The sequence below is a fragment of the Macaca mulatta genome, chromosome 1 (genome assembly GCF_049350105.2).
Source record: "Macaca mulatta isolate MMU2019108-1 chromosome 1, T2T-MMU8v2.0, whole genome shotgun sequence".
Taxonomy (NCBI): domain Eukaryota; kingdom Metazoa; phylum Chordata; class Mammalia; order Primates; family Cercopithecidae; genus Macaca; species Macaca mulatta.
In genome coordinates this window covers 202639103-202657464 of record NC_133406.1, presented here as the reverse complement: position 1 = coordinate 202657464, position 18362 = coordinate 202639103, and the positions used below count along the sequence as shown (strand labels likewise).

At 48.7% G+C, this 18362-nt stretch overlaps 1 long non-coding RNA gene across 1 annotated transcript; it reads right to left on the bottom strand.

The window, feature by feature from the left end:
• Positions 1–1005: 1005 nt before the first annotated feature.
• Positions 1006–17334, bottom strand: LOC144337856 (uncharacterized). The gene is made up of 3 exons (XR_013411488.1): positions 17165–17334; positions 2739–2871; positions 1006–2096 (listed from the first exon to the last, which is right to left on the bottom strand). It is a non-coding gene; the product is annotated as an uncharacterized LOC144337856 (long non-coding RNA).
• Between the last annotated feature and the right edge of the window lie 1028 nt (positions 17335–18362).

The following is an 18362-nucleotide window of genomic DNA, read 5'->3' as shown; positions in this document are numbered from 1 at the left end:
CCCCTTTCGGTGGGTACCAAACTTTACAGAGCCAGAGTCAAGGAGAGCTGGCTGAGTTCTCAGCAGCCCGGGGGTTCAGCGGCTGTTCTCCCTGGCAGCCTGGAGAGTCCCCCAGCTGGCTGACCCAGCCTGCCTCGGTGGGGACCAGGTGCCAACGCTTCTCTCCGGGGCAGAGACACTGAGCTTGCAGGACTTCGGTGATTTTGCAAGGTTCCCTCAGGGGTTGGTCTGGGTAAACTAGGCTCACTACTGCTGGTGGTGGCAAGCCTGGTATCGCCGCCCTCCACTCACTGGCTCCCTCCTGCCTTGGCGATAGGAACCCAGGATGCATCCTGGAGGCTGGAATCCTGATGTTTATATGAAGATAAGGGTGCCTTCTTTCTTCTGAGATGCCTTCCTTATCCCTCAAGTAGGGAGCTGAGGCAGAAAGGGAAGTGGCAGGAGACTTAGTTGGGCCACAGGAGAGCCCCAGGGAAGCTAAGGGGGCAGAGAGAGGGCGTGAGGGAGAGAAGAAAGGGGAACATGGCCAGCCCCTAGACTCCTTTCTGATGCTTTGGGAAGGAAGAGATTGGGGTTCTTGGAGAAACCTGGGCTCCTCTTTCCTTCCCCCCACCACATGCTCAGTGACTGCTGGGAGGTGCTTTCAGATCCAATGGTTTAAATATCTAGTTCCCATGAATTATTAAGAAGTAACTGAAAATGTCTTCAGAAAAGTCCCCCTTCTTCCCCCAGCATCCCATTTTCTGGGAGCCTAGGATGTGTCGTTTAAAACCAGAGTGAGCTTCAGAAACACCACACAGGGCGAAGCAGCCCAGTTAGAGTGCCCAGGCTCTACAGGGTATGGATCGTGTTACTTGCTCACTCATTCATCCCAACACATCATCAGGGCTGACTCTGTTTAGGTTACTGGATGGAGGTTTTGGGAGGCACGGCCTGGGAAGGGAGAGTAGATGCATACCCGTTCACACATTTGTTCGTTTATTAACACCGAGCATGAGCCAGGCACCATGTTTGGGCGCCGAGTGCAAGCAGATGCAGTTTAAGTATGAAGCAGAACATGAAAAGGGTGTGAAGGAGAGAAGGGGCTTGGGGATTGGGCTGCACCGGGCCTCTGCAGGCAGCGCTGTCCAAGACCTCTCCCAGCTGCGAGGCAATGCTGAGTGAAAGCTGGACGGACTACAGCGCCTTCCGGGCCTGCATCCTTTAAAGCTTTGCACCAGCTTGCAGAAGCCCACAGGGCTGCAATCACTGTGCCTCAAAGTTATACCAAGGCAAAACCCAACGATGAGAAAGAGGAAATGTTGAGGCAGTTTGGGGGAGCCCTGGATTTTTTTTTTAGAAGACCTTCTTTTCACTCATAAATCACTGTCCTCTGAAACCCCTCCTCCACTTTCTCTACACACACACTCTCTCTCTCCAAGAGATCAGCACATTGCAAAGACAGGTTGTTGAATATTTTCTCTCTCATCACTAAGAAGGCCTCCCTGCTGGGTGTAATCAAGAACCATAAACTCGCCTTGCGGCTTGAGTCAGTGTGAATCGAGCCCCAGTCAGCTTTCCTCGATTCAGACACGCTCTGGCCGGCTGACAGCACGGGCCAGGCCGGCGGGTGATGGCCAGGCTGCTCTCATAGATGCATCCGAAGGGGCTGCAGCCAGTGGGGCTGGGTCTCCTAGAGTCTCAGCCACCGGCTCTGTAATGACCTGGCATGGAATTCAGGGCACCTCTCCTGAAAGGTCAGGAAGGAGAGAAATCAATGCCTGCAGACAAGCAGTCAGTGCATTGACAGGTGCCACGGGCACTCCTTGGCCGTCACCCCATGTCCCCAGGTCCCCGGGGAGAGGAGACAGCGACAGGATGACCTCTCAGACTTGGCAGTTATTTCTGATGAGCAGCCTGACCAGATGGCTTTCTCTCTGGTTTTTAGAATTGTTCCTTTCAAGGTGGAAGAGGGCATGGACCTGGTGTTGCCCCACTGGGCTAGGGTGGGGCTGGAGGGTGGGGATATTGGAATAAGAAGGGAGAGTGAAGGCGAGGCACTGGGGGAGCTGGGCTGGTGGCTGGTCGGCTGCTAAGGGAGCTGTCCCGTTCTTTGCCTGTAAAAACAGGAATAGCAAGGGTAAGAAGTCTTCAGAGGGACAGCTGGGGAGGAGCTTTTCCCATCTTTCCTTGACTTTCTGTCTCTACAATGTTACTGCCACTGCCTGGACCCCTGGGCCAGATGGTCCCTCCCTCCTGACTCAAGAGCTGCTTCCAATATCCCTTTTAAAAGATACCCTCCTCCTGCCAGCCAGCAAACCTTTAGGACACCTGAGCGGTTTCCCAAATACGCCTTGTACATTCCCACCTCCAGGCTTTTGTGTTTGCCATTTTCCCTGCCAGGCAAGCCTTCTCTTCCTTCTTTTTCTGGTAAGCTCCTTCCTGTCCTTCCAGGCTCAGCAGAAATGTCTCCTCTTCTGAGGAGCTTCACCCGACCAGGCTGAGGTCACCCATGGCCCCTGGGGAACTCGTGCAATTCAGCCCTTAACATACTATGTTGTGGGGATCTGTCCATCTGCCCTCTGGGTGAGAGCTCCCCTCTAGGGTTGGGACTGAGTCTGACTCAGCTTTATGTGCCCAGGGCCCAGCACTGAGTCCACTGGGATGAACAGGATCAGAAGTTTTATCACCAAGTTTCAACACCGCTCTCTGTCTGTACCTGCCTCGCTGTGTACCTGTCTACCTGTGAACCTGTGTACCTGAGTGGGAGAGTGTGCCTTGGTTTCCATGCATCAGTCTTTTGCAGGAATGTCTTTCTGCCCACTCTTCCGTTCTCCGCCCTCCAAACTGGACAAGGAGCTCCTTGAGGGCAGGGCGAGCTCTGCTTCATCTCTGAAAGCACAAATACAAAGTGGAGCTGGTAAAGATGTGTGCAACTGGTTCTGGATTTTGCTAAAAGGGACCTGTTCAGGCAGGAACCCTCTAGGCAGGGTTGCTGTTGTGGCTTCCCATGAAGGGTCTGGGCAAGTCCCTGTGCAGGGTTCAAATGCTCACTCTTCATTGGGTGGGAGGGTCCTTTCCTTTCAAGCCTGGAGAAGCTGCAGCCCCAGAATCTGCAGGCTCAGCCTCAGGGGCTGGCTGTCCACGCTGGGTCTTCACATTCCCATTAGCTAGTTGCGGGGCGAGCCCTGGGGCTCTTCTCCCAGGGCTGCCAAATAGATGGCTCTCTAGAACAAAGGGCAGCATTGGTTCTCCTGCTGCCTCCATAGCCTCCCTTGGGAGGCCGGAAGCCTGGACTCAGACAAAGTGTGGGTTTCCTCTCAGGCAGACAGCATGCCCGCCCTCCCACCTTTGCAGAGGCCACAGAGATATTGCCCACCAGCTTCAGGGCTCTCATAACTCTTTCAAGACAATCACTTTATTTATATGAGTTTGTTTAAAAAACCCACAGACGATCCACCACGGGGACCTCTCCGACCGGCTCGGCTTGGTTCTCTCCTATCCTCCGAGTCCATAACTCTTAGTCTTTTGATTTTCCCAGTCCACAAACTATAAAAATCTTATTTCTATAAGGTCTTTTATGGTTACCAAGATAGTCAATAGTGTCATTTTCATTCATATCATTCTGCAGGGAAGTTAGAGGAAACGAACCAGACAGAGGAGAGCTATAAATAAGGTTCAGCTACACAAGGCCCCAAGCGGATCCCACTGCGTTCTTTTAAAACTACACATGCACAGAATACACACACACAACATACACATATGCACACGTATGCCCAGTCATGCTAGAGACAGGTGCACACGAACTCACCCATGCACACAGGATGCTTTGTCCACATGCTGCTTGCACACACACACGCATGTGCATGTATGTGCTTGCAAAATTTGGCAGTTTTAGAAAAAAGCCCTTTATGGGATTTGCCTGTCTTTGAAGGGCCAAGAGCACACAGCAGTACTTGCTGTGGTGAGATGGGGGAACTGAAGCAGGCCAGCTCAGAGAATGCATTCTAAAGCCATGAACTGCAAGGCTGGGCACCCGGCCATCCATGAGCTCATGTGTGGGGAGCTTTGGAATTCCCGCCAACACAGGAGCCTAGCTCTGGCCTGAGCGGCAGGGGCAGCCATCCAGCCAGCACTGGGAATGCCGGGCCACTCTCAGAGCTTCCTCTGACAGTCTCTTGGTGTCATCTGAGGGCCAAAGCCCTCATTCTTTGGAGGAGAGCCAGCCAGCTTCACCATTCTGGTTTGTGCCTTGCTGCCACACCTGACTGTCCACAGCCCTGCTGCCCACAGCTTTGCCTTCAGGGCAGGACCCCAGAGGAGGAGCCTAGGTTGTGACCCTAGAGCAGAAAGCAGGAAGCCTTGGGCACTGAGGCCTACGTGGTGAGGCAGAGAGAGAGCTGGCAGGGGAGGGGGAGGGTAAGAAGTCTTCAGAGGGAAAGCTGGGGAGGAGCCTTTCCCATCTTTCCTTGACTTTCTGTCTCTGGCAATGTTACTGCCACTGCCTGGACCCCTGGGAGCAGGTAGGGGAAGGGAGGGGCTGCATGGCTAGTGCCAGAGAACTGTACTCTTCTTAGAGAATTCCAGGCTCATTGGCATGGGGTGCAGAGGAAGGAATGGCTGCTGGAGTCAAGAGGTCTGGGTTCTAGCACTGACTAGCTGCACACTGCAGCCTTTTGCGATGTTGGGCAGACACTCTCCTGTCTCAGGATTCACCACTGTACCCCAGTGAATCACAAGGAGGGATGAGCTCTCAGGTTCCTCCTAGTTTGGGAACTGCAGGTGGATTAGCCACACTTCAGGGTCCCAGGGCAGGTGTGTCTCCTTAGTTTCCCCATCTGCAAAATGGGGCTGATGAGTTTTTACCGTTGGCAACGTCCCAGGGACACTGTGAGGGAAACTGGGCAAAAGTCCAGGCGTACGGATGAGCTTATTTGGGAACTGGTGGCTTTGGAACTCATAACGAATGCAACCCATCAGGGTGCCCAAGACCTTGAAAACGATACCCTCCCACCCCCAGCTTCTTTCTTCCACCTTACTCCTCAGCAACCCCGTCCTCCCCCAGCACTGGAGAGCTGAGAATGCAGCCCAGGGCTCTGAGCTCGAGGCCTTGGAATCCCTCTATTCCCCTACTGCCTTCTTCAAGGGAACTATTAATTGTAATTTAAGCCTCCCAAGTTAAAAGCAGCGTGCAGATTTAAGGATTCTTTCATCCCAATTACACATCGTTTCTGGCTGCACTTTAGTGCCAGGCTTTTATCTGTTGTTCTGGGGAATCACTTATCGGCCAGAGCAGCGGGCTCCACACAGATTGCTCCCTGATTATGTTTAATGGCAAATGGAGAGTTAACTCTCCTCCTTCCCCAGAGCTGTGTCGGCATTTTTCCCAGCCCAGCCGAAAGCAGCCCAGTGGAACAGGAGGGCATGGAATGGAGGAGCTGCAGGGACCTCCATGTCCTGGGACTATTTGTGCAGGGCTCCGAGGGGACCTGTATGGTTCAGGGTGGCCAAGAGGGCAATGCTGCCCCCACCTACCGGATGACCCAAGTGCTCTGTTTCAAATGCTGATAGCAGCCCTGTGTTTAATCTACACATTCCACTACCATGGGAGGCTACTGTGTGTTCATGCGTTGGGCTGGCCTCGTTTCCTCACTCACACTGCAGTGTGCCTGGCAGTTAGGGCCACTGCATCAGTCTTATACACACTTGCACACTCCAGGGTGAGCCCAGTTCTTGGACCTGCACTGCCACACACACACTCACACACACACTAGCAATCAGCATCTCCATGTGCACAATCACACTTGACTTGCATAGACTCCCTACTCCCACCTGTGAGCACACCCTCAGCTCAGTCCCAAACATGCACAGAGTTGGACCCTTCTCCACCATCAAATGGAGACTTTTCCGTCTGTCTGTCTTTTTGTCTTTTGCTCACAGAATTAGGCTGCCAGAGGAGCTTGGAGTGGATCTTGGAATGTCAGGTGATGAGATCGTAGACTCAGACCCCTGTGCCATTGAGCCCCCAGTGTCACTCATTTCCACTGGGTTCCTGAGCCCCAGTAGGATTGTACCTTGTCACAGAGTTTGGGCTGGCTCACTCCTTTGGATGCTACTCTGTAAATCTGAAACTCGACACTCCAAAGCAGAGCTTCTGGTCTCCCCCAAACCTGCTTCTCCTGCAGTCCTCCCCCGTCTCAGCTCTTGGCAAGTCCTTGCTTCCATTGCTCAGGACAAAAAAACCCTGGAGTCATTCTTGACTCCTCTCTTTTTCTCACTTCCTACTTCTAGTCCATCAGCAGATCATGCTGGCTGTATTTTAAATACATATTCCTAATCTGATCGCTTCTCACCACCCCCACTGCCACCACCTCGACCAACCCCACGAAGACCTGGTTTACTGTAGCAACCTCCAGACAGGCTTTCCTGCTCCTGCTCCTCCCCTCCACGTGGCAGCCAGATCCTGTCCTTCTCTGCTCCTCTTGAAGAAATAGTTGAGGACCTTACAGGGGCTTGCGAGTCCCTATGTGATCTGCTCCTTTAACCCTACCCGCTCCTGACTTCTCCCCTGTTTTCCCTCCTGCACTCCTCTTCAGCCACAGTGACCTCCTTGCTGCACCCCTGCCTTAGAGTCTTTGCTGTTTCCCTGCCTAGAATGCTTTTCTACCCGATCTCTACTTGAATAACCCTCTTCCTCCTCCTTCAAGCCTGCTCCAGTGTCACTTCTTAGTGAGATCACCTTAAATATCCTATTGAATCCTGCAACCTGCTGCCTCTTCAGCCCCTGCCCTCCCAATCCCACTTACTCTGCTTTTATTCCCTTTTTTTCTTTTTCTCTTTTTCAGCAGAACATATACCTTCTATCACAAGTTGGGTGCACTGGGAAACAGACTCCGATAGAGACTTCGGCTTGCAGGAAGTTTACTGGGGAAGGCTCTCATGTAACATAAAGACCTTCAGGGAGTGGAGGAAGCAGAACAGGCAGAGGGAAAAGTTGAATTGTGATATAGTCACAACAAAGGACTTAGCTGACCCCATGGGGAGCTGTGAGCTGGGGGGACTTTCAGAATCGCTCTGCATTAAGGTGAGGGGGCTGGGGCCTGTATAGCCCCTCATCTACCTACTATTGGGTGTGGGCTGCCCCCAGGGAAGGGGAGTGACCTTGGGTAAAGCAGCTGTCTTCTCTGAGCACAGTTCTGGGGAAGGACTCAGCTGAATGGCTTTGGCCACCAGTGCTCCCAGCAGCTGGGGGTGAGTGCGTCCATTCAGAAGTGGAGAACTGGGTGCCACACCACAGCGTCCACTCTGCCTTTTACTATACATAAATGACTAAATATCAATATATAAAATTTATCGTTTGTTGGCTGGGTGCAGTGGCTCATGCCTGTAATCGCAGCACTTTGGGAGGCCGAAGCAGGTGGATCACTGAGGTCAGGAGTTAGAAACCAGCCTGACCAACATGGTGAAACTCCGTCTCTAGGAAAAATACAAAAATTAGCCAGGCGTGGTGGCATGTGCCTATAATCTCAGGTACTTGGGATGGGAGGCTGAGGCAGGAGAGTCGCTTAAACCTGGGAGGCGGAGGTTGCAGTGAGCTGAGATCATGCCACTGCACTCTAGCCTGGGCCACAGTGAGACTGTCTCAAAACAAATAAAAATAAAAAATAAAATTTACTGTTTGTCTATCTTTCCCTCTAGAAAAGAAGTCCCAGGAGGGAAGGGAATCTCTGTTAGTACAGCTCCCTGATGTTTTTCAAGTGCCTGGAATGGGCCAGTTTTGGCCCATAGTAGGCTCTCCATATATATTTGCTGAATGAATGAATGAACCTGCTCATTTCTCAATGTCCTGCTTGTGTCTGTCATCAGTTTCACTGGAGTCTCAATCTCAGTTTGGCCACCAACCAGTTGTGCAAACTATAGGCAAGTTGTTTAACTTCTTGGAGCCTCTGCTTCTTCATCGGTAAAATGGAATAATAGAAGTACCCATCTCACAGGGTTTTAGGAGGACGAAGTGAACTAATGTTTGCAAAGCACCTTGCAGGTGCTTGGGACAAAGCTGGTAGTCACTGAATATTAACTTGTTGTCAATGTTGTTAGTACCTTGGGCTCTCCTTGGTTTGGGTTGCTGCCAGGATTCTTATCAGACTTGAAGACAAAGTCAAAACTCCAGCTGGGAAATCTTGATTTTCCAGGTGTACAGGGATAGGTGGTGTACAGAAGTCTGATCTGCAGAGGTCATTATTGGTTAATGAGGATAGAGGTCTGCTTACAAGCCTCTGACTGGAATCCTTGCCTTGGGACAGCTCAACATGTACCTGTGTGTGTCCGTGTGTCTGCACACATGATTGCATAGAGCTAATGCAAGCTAATTCAAAGCTGTGCATTCCTAAAGGATAACTGGTCCTAGGTAGTAGGCCTATATAGGAAGCCAGTCATTAGCAGGGTCAAAAGAGCCATCTTTCCTTCCTATCTTCTGCTCACTCTTTACCTCTTGCATGGGCTTCTTCCCCATTGCTCCTCTGAATGAACTCACTTCCCAATATCCAGTGACTTCCTTGTTGTCAAGTCCAGTGGTTGCTTACTTGACCTCAGCAACGATACTGACCACCACTCTCCATCTTTATTTCCCTGATTTGGGTATAGTGAATACCGTGGTATGTCTCCCTAGCTTTCCTGCAAAAGGACTCACTGAGGCACTCTGTTCTCCCAGTCAATGAAAGCATCTGTGGCCAACAACATTCTGAGTCTCTTCCCAAGAACTGCCTTTGGCCACATGGAACTGTCTCTCCCAAGTGTTATGCCACTTCCCAAGGGTTACACCACTTCCCAAAGGGTACAACACCTCCCTGGAGATAGTTCAAATTCAATAACTGATAACTCTTGCTTCATTTTGGGACATCTCTAAAGGGTCATAGTTGCTCTAGCACTTTCTACCAGTCCTTGGTCAGCCCAGATTTACCTCCATTGTCAATACATCAGAGTTCAACTTCTCCCTCTGCCTAGCCTGGCTTCCCTTCCTCTTTGCTGGTGTCGTGCCCAAGATCATTCTCCAATAAGTCTTCTGCATGCAAATCTCCATCTTTGATCTATTTCTGGGGAACCTGACCTACTACTACAGTTGGTGCTAGAAGTGGTTCCTAGGAAACGGACTCTAAAATGGGATTTTGGAGCTGGATCATCCACCGGCCAGTTGGTAATAAGAACCCCATCACTGGTGGTGGGTGGAGGTACTGATAGCCCCTGACATGTTCTAGCAGTGTAATTGTTAAAACTTTCACTGATGGGGAAGTGGGATGGGATACTTGTGAAAGGGAAAGTACTATTGGGTGTACTCTCTCAGACATTCGAGAGGCTCAGAGGAGTGATAATTATAAAATCTATGGAATTAAATGATTGTTGCTGGGGGCAAGCAAGGCATTGGAAAAAGACAATGAAATGCTGAGAGTGATTAATCACCAATTTAAGGTGAAGTGTGAAAGCCAGAGGGCCTCCTTGCCATCAGATAAAGAGGTTTTCTCCTGCAGCTGGAAGGCAGAATAAACTGAGGTTTGGCCCAGGAATGCATTGTAAGAGCAGCAGATTTCCAAAGAAAACTGAATTCTCAACATAGCCTGTCAGCTCTGTTTGATTGATCAGGGCTTGACTGGGGGCTCTGACACTTAGGACAGGGGCATCTGTATGGATTCCCTTGAATGCCTTGAAACTCTAGGTCACCCTGAGCCCTTTGAGGCCAGAGTGTCCTTTGCCTTCCTGTGAAAGGCTAGAGCTTTCCTGGTGTGATGGTTTACTGAGTGTCAACTTGATTGGATTGAAGGATACAAAGTATTGATCCTGGGTGTGTCTGTGAGGGTGTTGCCAAAGAAGATTAACAATGGAGTCAGTGGGCTGGGAAAGGCAGACCCATCCTTAATTGAGTGGGCACCATCTAATCAGCTGCCAGCAAATATAAAGCGGGCAGAAAAATGTGAAAAGGAGAGACTGGCCTAGCCTCCCAGCCTGTGTCTTTCTCCTGTGGTGGATGCTTCCTGCCCTTAAACATCAGGCTCCAAGGTCTTCAGTTTTGGGACTCAGACTGGTTCTTCTTGCTCCTCAGCCTGCAGACAGCCTATTGTGGGACCTTGTGATCGTGTAAGTTAATATTTAATAAATTCATATATATATGTATACTATTGATTCTGTCCCTCTAGAGAACACTGACTAATACAGATTCTGGAACCGGGAGTGGGTTCTAGAGGAACAGAATATTAAGGATGGAGTTCTTTCATTGGTTCTGGGGTTTCTGGAGTTGGCTGCTTAATATGATTTGACCTCAAAATGCTAAAGACTCTACTTATAATAGTATGGAGAACACTGATAGTCCTTGGTGTGAACTGTTTAGAGAGTTATGCAAATAAATGCATTTGACACTCTTGATTTGCTGCTCATGAGAGGCAAGGAGTTTAGTGATTCTATACACAATACCTTTGACCATATGTGGAGAACCAAAGAACATAATGAAGCTGGTTGGTTGCTCCTAAGTTCAGTGGACAAAGTGATGAAAGAAAATAATGAACTCAAGAATTTTGTCTCCTGACTTCAGAAGCAGATATTGAGCCTCAAATCTGCTAAGACTGCCCTGAGTGAGAGTCTTATCTCCTGTAGAGAAAGAGCTGAAATTGTGGAAAAAGAGACACAAGCTCTTATCATGTGAGTGGCTGACCTGCAACCAAAGATGCATGCATAGCCTCACCAGGTGTCTACTGTTAAAGTGAGGGCATTGACTGGAAAAGAATGGGACCCTGAAACTTGGAATGGGGATGTGTGGGAGTTCCCTGATGAAGCTGGAGACACTGAGTTTGTAAACTCTGATGAACCTTTTATGACAGAAGGAACAGCTTCGCCATCCCCAGTAGTGGCAACATCCCCTTCTGGACCCATACTGCCATCAGCCTTTCCACCTTTGCCTGAGGAGATAAACCCTGCACTGCCTGAGGCAACAGTGACGGCCTCCCCTGAGGCAGTTGCCAGGCAAAATAATGTTGATTCTCCTCAGGAGCCACCCCCAACACCCCTGTTTGCTTCTAGACCTATAACTAGAATAAAGTCCCAGCAGTCCCCTGAAGGTGAGGTTGAGAGTATGATCCATGAGCAGGTGTGCTACACTCAAATAGGGGAGTTCTCTAATTTATATAAACAGCAATCTGGAGAACAGGCATGGGAATGGATATTAAGAGTATGAGATAATGGCGGATGGAATATAGAGTTGGATCAGGCTGAATTCATTGATTTGGGCCCTCTAAGCAGGGACTCTTGTTTTAATGTTGCTGCTGGGGGAGTTAAAAAAGGTTCTAATAGTTTATTTGCTTGGTTAGCTGAAATATGGATTAAAAGATGGCCCACTGTGAGTGAACTGGAAATGTCTGATCTCCCTTGGTTTAATGTAGAGGAAGGGATCCCAAGGCTTAGGAAGATTGGGATGGTGGAGTAGATTAGTCACTTTAGACCTACTCATCCCAGCTGGGAGGGTCCAGAAGATATACCCTTGACCAATACCTTGTGAAATAGATTTGTGAGGGCAGCACCTGCATCTTTGAAGAGCCCTGTAATTTCTCTTCTCTGTATGTCAGATCTAACAGTGGGAACCACAGTCACTCAACTACAAAATTTAAGTTCAATGGGAATAATTGGATCCCGAGGTGGTATGGGCCAAGTGGCAGCACTCAACCATCAAAGGCAAGGTGGGCATAGCTACCATAATGGGCAGCAGAGGCAAAGAGGCAATCAGAATAGTCTGACTCATGTAGAGCTCTGGCCTTGGCTAATTCATCATGGTGTTCCTATAAGTGGAATTGATAGGAAGCCTATTGCATTCCTACTTAATTTATACAAGCAGGAAACTTCCTGGTTGAATGGACAAAAGACTAATTTGAATTATAAAAACAGAGAATCACAGTCCTTCAATCATTTTCCAGACTTGAGCCAGTTTACAGACCCAGAACCCCTTGAATGAAGGGGAGGCAGGGTCCCGTTGAGGAAGGACCCCACTACATTACTGATAATTTATGCAGTGAATCTTTCTCCCATCCTTCCCCAAGGAGATATCCAGCCTTTTACCAGGGTAACTGTGCACTGGGGAAAGGGAAATGATCAGACATTTCGGGGACTACTGGACACTGGCTCTGAGCTGACATTGATTCCAGGGGACTCAAAACATCACTGTGGTCCTCCAGTTAAAGTAGGGGCTTGTGGAGGTCAGGTAATTAATGGAGTTTTAGCTCAGGTCTGACTTACAGTGGGTCCAGTGGTTTTCCGGACTCATCCTGTGGTCATTTCCTCAGTGCCAGCATGCGTAATTGGCATAGATATACTTAGCAGCTAGCAGAACCCCCACGTTGGCTCCATGTCTGGTAGGGTGAGGGCTATTATGGTGGGAAAGGCCAAATGGAAGCCATTAGAGCAGCCTCTACCTAGAAAAATAGTAAATGGAAAAACAATATCACATCCCTGGAGGAATTGTGGAGATTAGTGCCACCATCAAGGACTTGAAAGACATAGGGGTGGGGATTCCCAACACATGCCCATTCAGTTCTCCCTTGTGACCTGTGCAGAAGACAGATGGATCTTGGAGAATGACAGTGGATTAAATTTAACCAAGTGGTGACTCCAGTTGCAGCTGCTGTACCAGATGTTGTTTCATCACTTGAGCAAATTAACACACCTCCTGGTACCTGGTATGCAGCCATTGACTTGGCAAACACCTTTCTCCATTTCTGTCCATAAGGCCCAACAGAAGCAATTTGCCTTCAGCTGGCAAGGCCAGGAATGTGCCTTTACTGTCTTATCTCAAGGGTATATCAACTTTCCTGCTTTGTGTCATAATCTTATTCGGAGAGACCTTGATTGCTGTTTTGCTTCCGCAAGATATCACACTGGTCCATTACATAGATGACGTTATGCTGATTGGATCAAGTGAGCAAGAAGTAGCAAACACACTGGACTTATTCGTGAGACATTTATGTACCCCAGGATGGGAAATAAATCCGACTAAAATTCAGGGATCTTCTACCTCAGGAAAATTTCTAGGGGTCCAGTAGTGTGGGGCCTGTCAAGATATTCCTTCTAAGGTGAAGGATAAGTTACTGCATTTGGCCCCTCCTACAACCAAGAAAGAGGCACAATGCCTAGTGGGCCTATTTGGATTTTGGAGGCAACACATTCCTCATTTGGGTATGTTACTCCAGCCCATTTATTGAGTGACCTGAAAGGCTGCCAGTTTTGAGTGGGGTCCAGAACAGGAGAAGGCTCTGCAATAGTTCCAGGCTGCTGTGCAAGCTGCTCTGCCACTTGGACTGTAGGACCCAGCAGATGCAATGGTGCCGCAGGTGTCAGTGGCAGATAGGGATGCTGTTTGGAGCCTTTGGCAGACCCCCGTAGGTGAATCACAGAGGAAGCCTCTAGGAATTTGGAGCAAAGCCCTGCCATCTTCTTCAGATAACTACTCTCCTTTTGACAGACAGCTCTTGGCCTGTTACTGGGCTTTGATGGAAATTGAACGTTTGACTATGGAACATCAAGTCACCATGGGACCTGAACTGCTTATCATGAACTGGGTGCTTTCTGACCCACGGAGCCATAAAATGGGTTGTGCACAGCAGCATTCCATCGTCAAATGGAAGTGGTATATATGTGATCGGTCTCGAGCAGTTCCTGAAGGCACAAGTAAGTTACATGAGGAAGTGGCTCAAATGCCCATGGTCTCCACTCCTGCCACCCTGCCTTCTCTTCCCCAGGCTGCACCGATGGCCTCATGGGGAGTTCCCTATGATCAGTTGACAGAAGAAGAGAAGATTAGGGTTTGGTTAACAGATGGTTCTGCACAATATGCAGGCACCATCCGAAAGTGGACAGCTGCAGCAATTTCGCCCCTTTCTAGGACATCCCTGAAGGACAGCGGTGAAGGGAAATCTTCTCAGTGGGCAGAACTTTGAGCAGTGCACCTGGTTGTGCACTTTGCATGGAAGGAGAAATGACCAGGTGTGCAATTATATGCTAATTCATGGAGACTGTAGGCAATGGTTTGGTTGGATGGTCAGGGACTTGGAAGAAGCATGCTTGGAAAATTGGTGATAAATAAATCTGGGGAAGAGGTATGTGGATGGACCTCTCTGAGTGGTGAAAAACCCTGAAGATATTTGTATCCCATGTGAGTGCTCACCAACGGGTGACCTCAGTAGAGAAGGATTTTAATAATCAAGTGGATAGGATGACCCATTCTGTGGACACCACTCAGCTTCTTTCCCCGGCCACCCTGATCATTGCCCAATGGGCCCATGAACAAAGTGGCTATGGTGGCAGGGATGGAGGTTATTCATGGGCTCAGCAACAGGGACTTCCACTCACCAAGGCTGACCTGACTACAGCCACTGCTGAGTGCCCAATTTGCCAGCAACAGAGACCAACACTGAGCCCTCAATATAGCACCATTCCTCAGGGTGATCAGCCAGCTACCTGGTGGCAGGTTGACTATATTGCACCTCTTCCATCATAGAAAAGGCATAGGTTTGTCCTCACCGGCATAGACACTTACTCAGGATATAGGTTAGCCTATCCTGCATGCAATGCTTCTGCCAAGACTACCATCCGTGGACTCATGGAATGCCTTATCCACTATCATGGTATTCCACATAGCATTGCCTCTGACCAAGGCACACACTTTATGGCTAAAGAAGTGTGGCAGTGGGCTCATGCTCATGGAATTCACTGGACTTACCATGCTCCCCATCATCCTGAAGCAGCTGGATCAATAGAACAGTGGAATGGCCTTTTGAAGTCACAATTACAATGCCAACTAGGTGACAATACTTTGCAGGGCTGCAGTAAAGTTCTCCAGAAGGCAGTGTATGCTCTGAATCAGGGTCCAATATATGTTACTGTTTCTCCCATAGCCAGGAGGGTCCAGGAATTAAGGGGTGGAAGTGGAAGTGGCATGACTCACAATCACCCCTAGAGATCCGTGAGCAAAAGTTTTGCTTCCTGTTCCTGTGACATTATGTTTTGCTGGCCTAGAGGTCTTAGTTCCAGAGGGAGGAATGCTGCCACCGGGAGAAACAGCAATGATCCCATTAAACTGGAAGTTTAAACTGGAAGCGCCTGCACACTTTGGGCGCCTCCTACCTTTAAGTCAACAGGCTAAGAAGGGAGTTACAGTGTTAGCTGGGGTGATTTACCCGGACTATCAAGATGAAATCAGTTCACTCTACAAAGGAGGTAAGGAAGAGTATGCATGGAACACAGGAGACCATTAGAGTGTCTCTTAGTATTACCATGCCCTGTGATTAAGGTCAATGGAAAACTATAACGGCCCAATCCAGGCAGGACTACAAATGGCCTAGACCCATCAGAAATGAAGGTTTGGGTCACTCCACCAGGAAAAAACCCCCACAACCTGCTGAGGTGCTTGTTGAAGGCAAAGGGAATGCAGAATTGGTAGTAGAGGAAGGTAGTCATCAATACCAGCTACAACCGCGTGACCAGCTGCAGAAATGAGGATGGTGATTGTCATGAGTATTTCCTCCTTCTTTTGTTAAAAACATGTTTGTGGATGTGTACGCTTGTACTAAGAAAATATCTTCATTTTATTTCCTTTTTCCTTTATCATGTGACATAAGATTTATTGACTTCATATCAGCATTTAAGTATTGTTAACTTTATGTAATAATATTTGGGGATTGTTGTGTTTCTGGTTGTAAGAAGGATAGTTGTATTATATTAGGCATAATTATGACCTTATTGTCTTTATTTGAAGATTACGTATGATCTCAGGAGATGTGTATGGGTTCAAGTTGACAAGGGGTGGACTTGTGATGGTTCATACTGAGTGTCAACTTGATTGAAGGCTAGAAAGTATTGATCTTGGGTGTATCTGTGAGGGTGTTGTCAAAGGAGATTAACTTTTGAGTCAGTGGGCTGGGAAACGTAGACCCTCCTTTAATTGGGTGGGCACCATCTAATCAGCTGCCAGCGATTATAAAGCAGGCAGAAAAATGTGAAAAGGAGAGACCGGCCTAGCCTCCCAGCCTACATCTTTCTCCCATGGTGGATGCTTTCTGCCCTAGAGCATTGGATTCCAAGTTCAGTTTGGGACTCGGACTGGTTCTCCTTGCTCCTCAGCTTGCAGACAGCCTATTGTGGGACATTGTGGTCATGTAAGTTAATACTTAATAAACTCCCCTTTATATATCTATATCTATATCTATATTTATATCTGTATCTGTATCTGTATCTATATCTATATCTATATCTATATCTATATCTATATCTATCCTATGAGTTCTGTCCCTCTAGAAAACCCTAATACACCCAGGCTTGAGGATGATGCAAAGGCCTCTACCTTACAAGATGCCATGCATCATGCACCCTCCCCCAATTCCTGCCCCAGCATATGGTCTCCCACCTCCTCTTCCAGCAACCAGACCAATAACTTGGGTTAAGCTGCAACATAACCTGGCTGCTAAGGGAGGAAGTCACTGCAGGATGCAGCCAGTGAATACCAGCAGGAGCCAGGAGTTTAACTTCATTTCTTTCTTGCGTCATTGACAGGCTTGCCACCGCTGGTTTCCACCCTGCGGCTCTATTTTCCATGTTGCTGTTACAGGGATCTTTTCAGATATCTCGCCACATCTCTGCCCTGCTTAGAAGCTGCCTTCCCTAGGGTTATGCCCCCTCCAGGACCAGCCCACAGCTAACGGTGGCTGAGAAGGATTCAAACGCCTGCCTCCTTTCCCTCAGTTTGGGACAACCTTGAATTTCCTTCCTACCTTCAGAGCTTCTCATAGGTGAGGTTTAAGTTGCAACCATATTACTGGGCCAATCCTGGCTTCCTCCATCTTTATAGGCAGATCTCTCCAGAGCAACCCTCCTGCTGCAATGAACCTCAGGCACCCGTGTTTCAAAGTCTATTTCCAGAGAAAATACCTCTTTAAGCATTCGTAGATTTTCTTTCTCTGGGCTCTCTCAGAATCATGCATATATATTTGCTATTATATATTTTTCAGCTATCCTGTTGCTGTGTAACAAACCATCCCTAAATGTGGTGATTTAAAATAATGCTACATATCTTTCCCATGATTTTATGGGTTGACTGGCCTCAGTCGGGCAGTTCTGCATCACCCGGTGTAGCTTAGGCCACTCATGTGTCTGCACTCACCTGGGAGCTCCACTGTAGCTGGAATGTCCAGGATGGCTGCTCATCCTCCAGGACATCTGTCCACATGGCCTTTAATCATTCCCTAGTCTGGCTTGGGCTTCCTTATGTTATGGTAGCTGGATTCCATGAGGGAGAAAGTGGAAATGGCCGCTTCTCTTAGGGATGGGGCTTATAAGGTTTAAAACCTCACTTCTGTCACACTCTCTTGGTCAAGGCAAGTAACAGGCCTGCCAGATTCAAGGGGAGGGGAAATAAGCTCCACCTGCTGATGGGAGGAGCCTCACTTCCATCTAGGGATGAGAAGGAGTAGTTAAAGACCATTGGAAACTATCTACCCCAGCATGTAACACCGTGATACTGGGAGCTCCTTGAGGGCAGGGATTCATCTGTATAGCGTTGTGCCTAGCCCACGCACTTCCAGGAGTGGTCAGAGATTTCTGGTGACAGAGTGAGCTCCAGCCCTAATATTCCTCATTCTGCATTTGGTCCCCATAGATCCTGGGCAGGGGGTAAAGAGGTAGTGAAGCCAAGCTACAGGCTGTCAGCTGCCTCTATGGGGACATTGCTTTAATTTCCAAGATAGCAGTTCAAATGCTGTCTGGAGTCTATTTCGGGGCACAGACTCTGCCTCTGGGGCATGAGTGGGGCACATTTTATTCAGCCACATCGTTACCCAGGACCAGGGCCCCTGAACCAAACACAGGCTGAATAATTAAAGCTTCTCTTGTCATTGTACATTTAGAGCATGTGGAAGTCATTAGTGTTGTTTTTCAAATATTTCTGGCGATGCACCTGCTGAACACATGGAAAGATTGCACTTCTTGGCCCTCTTGTGGTTGGGTGAAGCCTAGTGATTAATTCTGGCCAATGAGTTGTGAATGGAAGTGACTTGTGCCATGTATGGGCATTTAATTGCTGCGTGAAGCCCTTCAGAGCTCTTTGCCTCTGCCTTGGAGACTGGCAATGTTCGAGATGGTGTCTGCTCCATCAGTTGAGTGAGGGTACATGGAGCAGAGCCCCACCAACCCATGATGCACAAGTGGCACGAGTGAGAAATAGTATTTGCTGTTTGAAGCTGCTAAGATTAAGGGGTTGTTTGTTATGGCAGCATGACTGAGCCTACCCTGTGTGATACAAGGGCCCTGACTCATCTTGAGCTCATCTTAGCATTTAGATATATCTAGAGTGGGATAGAGGC